This window comes from Alosa pseudoharengus, unplaced genomic scaffold (assembly GCF_046254945.1).
Source record: "Alosa pseudoharengus isolate Yale_2024_CS ecotype anadromous, Long Island Sound unplaced genomic scaffold, YU_APseudo_1.1 YU_APseudo_1.1_scf_20, whole genome shotgun sequence".
Classification (NCBI taxonomy): Eukaryota; Metazoa; Chordata; class Actinopteri; order Clupeiformes; family Clupeidae; genus Alosa; species Alosa pseudoharengus.
Window position 1 is genome coordinate 30,267,292 of NW_027468664.1, and position 6,336 is coordinate 30,273,627.

At 40.5% G+C, this 6,336-nt stretch overlaps 1 long non-coding RNA gene across 1 annotated transcript in view; it reads right to left on the reverse strand.

Moving 5' to 3' along the window:
* LOC143136738 (uncharacterized) overlaps window positions 1-5,835 on the reverse strand; it is a 40,438-nt gene extending 34,603 nt beyond the window's left edge. The window contains exon 1 of the long non-coding RNA XR_012989428.1: window positions 5,714-5,835. This is a non-coding gene — a long non-coding RNA (uncharacterized LOC143136738). The remainder of the gene's footprint in view (window positions 1-5,713) is intronic.
* Between the last annotated feature and the right edge of the window lie 501 nt (window positions 5,836-6,336).

Genomic DNA, 6,336 nt, shown 5'->3' on the forward strand with positions numbered 1-6,336 from the left:
GCACCATGCTACAACCGCGACTGCATAAGACTACAGAAAGAATACAACCCCATATCCGTTTCCGGTGGCGGAGTATTACCGTACCTCACAGCACATCCATTACAAGTCAATGGAGTTGGACAAAAACAACGATAAAACCTGCTGGAAAGTGTCTTTTGCAGTGATTTTTGTGTGAGCATATCAGTGAACACCCCTGACCACTTGGTGAGTTTCACGTCTTTGTAAACGAAACTTTGTTTAATGCGTTTTAGGAAGGATTGCTCTAGTGCACCTATGCAGCCATTGTGGAGGGGGGGGGGGGGGCAACCCTTTTGCGCCCGGCGTCCAGCATTTGATCTCAACATTACACCATTAAATTGTGGACTGATCACGCCTTTACTGTCTATAAACTTTGCACCTCTGACCATTCATTTCTGGTCGCCAAAATAGGGCCCATACTGTCTCTCCTTTGATGCAACCAATGGCTGCACTGATAGCAACACGATTAAACAGATATGGATGTGCATTTTCTTTGGAATTGAGTAAACAACTAATTTTAAAAACTTGTTTACAAGACAAATGTGTTTGTTGCACATCTGAAATGATTTGGTAAGAGTTTAATGCACCAGTTTCAGTTAAATTTAACTGCTGGTTACACCCTGGAAGTCATAAAACAGGAAGTTTAGAAACGGGCATCAGTGGGATCTTCAGTCTGTAAGTATTTTCTAATGAAAAATGTGCAAGACAGTAGTATTTTCTGTGTGGCATAGCTATTTCAAAGCTACAAAGTTGCACATTATTATGACCGCCGCTAGCAAAGCTAGCGAAGCGGTCATATAGGGATTTTTTCCCCGTCATCTACTTCCTGAATTTTTGGTCAACGATACCCGGGACACCGAAACACCGGTGCACATGAAATTTGGTGGGTATGTAGCCCCACTAGACTTTTACAGAAAAATTTCGTTTTTTGTCCCTGGGGGCCACTCCCCCTCCCCCGTGCTGGGCCCCCCGAACCGCAAAAAAAGCAGTTTTTCCTAAATAACTACCTGAACCGTGGCACTGAGGATGAAGAATCTTGTATGGTATGTTGGCCTCAAGGGCCCACATCAACCTGGCACATAATCACTCATTTGTGATTTGCACCCCCCCCCCGGTAAAAAATGAAAATGCAATATTATTCTGCTTTAATCGCCCCTATCTTCAGTTACGATGTTCAGAACTGCACCAAATTTTATGTGTATGATTGACATTCTCTGGGGGTATGCCAAGTTTCGTAGAATTTCATCCATGGGGGGGGGGGGTCTAAAAAAAAATAGGTTATGTGTACATTTAGTGACTGTACACTCATTGGCCTGTAGATGGCGGTGCACACATATACACATGCACACACACACAGCCACCCACATACTATCGGTATGAGAACGGCCGATACATAATTACAAATTCAGTAGGATTAAAAGAAAGCCAAATATTCATCATCATCATCATGGCAGCATTTCCAGCATTGGCGATAAGTAGTCGTTTGTCCACTAGATGGCGCATCATTGCAGTGAGACGTAATTTTGTTGGAAGTTAAAAGTGGGTTGGAAAAACAATGGACGCTTCATACAAGGACTGTAGTTTACCGCAGAGAACGTCTAATAAGGATAGGACGATGTTCACATAAAATGTAATTCCCATTTCTTCTTGAAGCCAAAATAAATCTGAGGATGTTTATCGGACATGCTTGGTTTTTACTGCAGGTACGTTAATCTTATAATATCAATAAGGACCTAATGTTACCGTTAGCGTTGGTTGAGTGATGGAGGCCAATTTGATTGATTGCATTTGTAGAAAACTATAAATGCGGTTATACCAAGCAAATTGATAGCAGCACTGTAATTGTATCTTTCGACTGTCATTTGTTGCACGTGCTACAAAAATCATTCTGTGCAATGGAAGATTTACCAACGTTACATCGGTCTGATACAGTTTTGCCTATACATGCGTGAGACTGAGACGCCTGTTTATTTTTGTTTTAAGTGCGTGCAGGGTGTGAAAGGGGAATCGATGTGCTCTGATTCCAGCTTGGTAGTTGTAGTCTGTGAAATTAAAAAGCACGTGTGTGTGAAGTATCCAAACAATGACACCTTCTTTTCATTATGGCTGCTTTACAACACACCTTAAGCTACTGTGTAGTGGGTCCCATTTAGAAGTGGCTACTTCATTCGCGCTTTCCTTGACTCATGGAGCTGCGTGAATTTTATTACAACTTTTCGCCACGATATGGCAGTTTAAATCCGCTTGATACTGTAAGGCGTAAGCCATTGGTTTCCAAAGGTGATTTTATTTGTGTCGCCAGCATAGCCTATTGACAATTTTGTAGGCCTACCTTATAAGCCTACCTGTAGCTTAGGGAAGCTAACAGCTTTCTATTAGGATCTAGTTTGTTAGTTACAGTTTTGTCATAACTCCCTGATGCATTTTTGCATTTAGAATAGCCAGAGCGTGGATACCTCAATCGGAAAATTAAACAATATCGGGTGCCTATGGACTAGGCTGGGTGAACCCAGCCTGATCTGCCCGCTATTTATTTTTTGATTTCTTAAAAGATTGAGCTTGGTCTGGTGAAAGCCAGACTAGCCATGGACCTCAGTTAGCCTACACAATGCAAGGGAACATGAATCAGCCTATATTTGCACGAACAATAACGGACAACAGCTGTTCAACTTTGGCCCGTTAAAATGTATGGTCTAGCGACGCATTTCATCAAGGCCCATTTGGACATGTCAGTTATTTGCACCACTGGTTAGATGTAAAACAGCATTTCGTTTCAGACTACTGTTACTTAATTTGTGCATTGACAATAAAGTATCACATGAACTAAAGATGACTAAAATCTTTTGTAGGCCTAGAAGAAGAAACATTCACAAAAAATCCATCCATCCAAAAATGACCTTTGTTTTTGATAGCTGTTGAAAACGGCATGGAACTGCATGGATGTTTTTGTTTATAAATAAATAAATAAATAAATAACATTATGCTGATACGTTTTGCTTTTCCCAAATACAATGTAGCCTACAGGTGTAAGTGACCTTTCATCAATCCAGTTGCAATGGATGAACTGTGATGAACTGCCCTACTTGTGATTGTTTAGAGATTTTAAAGGTTTTATAACAATGCTACATCTTCTTTGGCTATTCTACAATCTATTCACCTTTTCAGCACCAGTAGGCTACTTTCTGTGCAGCCACACACACACACTCAGGCATGCCAAACACAAAAGTTTCAAGAGTGGGGGATGGAGTAAAAGATGGAGACAAATTAAAGTGTGCTTTATTTTCGCGGAACGGATGTACAGGACTGAGCGGCGGTCATATTTTGTACCGCTATGCGGTACATCTAGTTGTGTTTGGAGGGGGCTGATTACCAGACATTGTGATAGTAGACTTACGGTACGTGTCCATTATTGCGGCGCGTAGACGCTATCTGACGCCTAGCCGCTATCTGACGCCTAGCCCTCTCTCCCGTCGCTGCTTGTGGGCGTTTAAGGCTAAAGTGTATGGTGTAGCGTTTTATTTTATCTAATTACACAATGCCATCTAACATAGGCTACTAAAGTGGAGGTAGCCTACTACTGTTAACATATTTTATTGAAACACTCACAAATATCACTGATGAAACCAACACTATTATCAGGCGTAACAAATATTTCTGGCAGGCTATTGTTCCGGACTGGAAGACTAGAGCAAAGGACAGAACTTGTTTACCGAAGATGTATTTTCATTGGCTAACCGCCTCGCGTTAACCGCTCTCATTTGCATAAAGTTCAGCATAGTCCAACTTCTTGACGCGCCGCCTCTGTTTGAATGGCCGCGCCACCTTCCCAAGGTGCATTGCGGAAGCGTAAACCACGCCTTGCCGCTCTCCATAGGAAATCAATGGGCTATGTGCGGCGCGGTGGGCTTTGCTGCGATAATGGACACGTACCGAAAGGCTTACAGCAATGTGCAAAGGAAAAATGAAAAATACAGTAAAATACTCTTTGACCCTCAGAGCTGTGCATGACGCTAGATTTACTGTGCAAGTCAATCTTTCTAAACATCCTGACATTCTTGTCTGTCAGGTCACATATATGCTAAACAGACTATGACAACTAGTTATGACAGCTAGTTCACCACTTTTGCATAATGACTCAAGCGATGAAATAAGGCCTATTTGTTTTTTGGGTAGGACGATTCAGCATTGAACCAGTACAGTGAATTTTGACCAACATGACTTTAACAATTGAAAAGGTAAAAAAAACAGCAGATTGCACCATCAAGTGCATTGTTGTACTAAAGCATTTACTGTTTGTTCGAAGCAATAAGAATGGCTTATATGATGTGCACAAGTGAATGACTCGTGTATGAAATGTTCTATATAAATAAACCTGGCTTTACTTGTGTTTATTATCATCAATGAATAGACCCTATTCCAATCTTCAGATTCTGTATGAATACATGTCCAGGTTTAGTGTGCCTACGCCAGTTCCCACATGTGTGTAGAGTATTTGACAATATCGGTAACACTTTACTTGACGGGTGAGTTCATAACACATCCATAGCAGCTGTCATAAGCTGCACATAAAGCATTCATGACTGTTTCATGAGACATGACTCAACATTCCATTGACTGATATGTTTGGTATGAAGAATGTTGAGTCTGTATCTATATTTGTATAGACAAATGAGACAGCTGTGGCCTACTGGTTAGCACTTCAGACCTGTAACCGGAGGGTTACCGGTTCGAACCCCAACCACTGCTCCCTGAGCGCCGCTGTTGATGCAGGCAGCTCACTGCACCAGAATTGGTGTGTGCTTCACCTCACACACTGTACACTGTGTGCTGTGTGTGTTTTACTAATTCACAGATTGGGATAAATGCAGAGACCAAATTTCCCTCACGGGATCAAAAGAGTAAATATTCTTATACTTGAAACAAAAATAAATGTGTACTCGCACAAAGTTGTTAATGGTAGCCACTGCTTTCACTGCTTTTAACTTTGTAGTTTTGAAATAGCTATGCCACACAGAGAAAATTGTGATGATTTGCACCATTGTTCATTAGAAAATACATGCAGAGTAACAAGACAAAACAGTTTGACTATCCTGACATAAACAATGGCGTAAGGACTTGCCATTTTGATTGCACTGACAATTTCATTGGTATAAATACTTGCTTTTAAGATAATCAAAGCATTTTGAGCAAGATATGTAGCCTGGCTAGCGCCACCACTTCTCAATGAGACGTGGTCTGGGAACCAAACGTTAATTTTCTCGTATTTGAAAAAAAAAATGCCCAGATCCGTTTATTGGGTGCCACGGATGTCTATCAAATGCGTCTGTGCATAGCTCATCCCCTATCTCAGGTGAAAATTTGCTCCATGGTCTCCAGGCTGCCTTAGCAGCGTGAATCAAATCGTGTGCAAGGCAGCATGGGAACACCCACAAGATATGTGCTTTTGCAGGTAATCCACTATGCAATGCAGTTTGCAGTCATTTTTATTTTTGCAGTAGTGCTTTGAGAAATGCACTGACTGTAGTGCAAATTATGATTCGAGAAATACACCAAAGCGACAGAAAAAATATAATTGTTATCTTACTGTTGCCACTACTTGTAACTGTTTCTGTTGTATCAGAACAACTTGTACAGTAGCCAATCACAAACTGTTTTCCAACACAGTATTATAATATGGTTGAAGTACCAATCTTACCTTAATACTTGTATGTGCTCTCCTTCGTTCCAAGAAGATTTCACTAGTAAATATGTCAATAGTCAGAATGGTTGATGATGGATGAGGGTTAGAACTGGAACCAGTCTCTGTGGCTCAGTGTGTTGGGATCTCCTCGTCCTTCTGTAGAGAACTACTGAGTTTGAGAAGCTTATATGTCAGATAGGAGGAGTTTCCATTGTTCTATGTGAATATAGTATCACTAGAACTCTAGTCTCTCTCTGTCCTCTCTCTCTCTTCCTCTTTCTCTATCTTTGTCTCATTATGCAAATGACTGCTGTTTATGGTTTGTACTCAGAAGTGATAGTAGCTAATGTATAAGGGATTTCCACAAAACTTATTTTTTTTACTTTTGGTCATAGTTGTGTTTTGCTTTATCAATAGGGACTTGCAACATACAGAATACTTACATGTAATCATTATAAAGGTAAGTCAGAATCTCTGGTAGAAATATCATAATTTAGTTTAGATAGACAAGTGTTTTTTCAGTCCAGTGATGGAGGTAGACCATGTGTTTTCATAATTTGCACATTCAGATATTTATATTCATTTTCCTGAAAAAGCATATAAAGTTAGTCAAATACATTAATGACTGTTGTTGCATT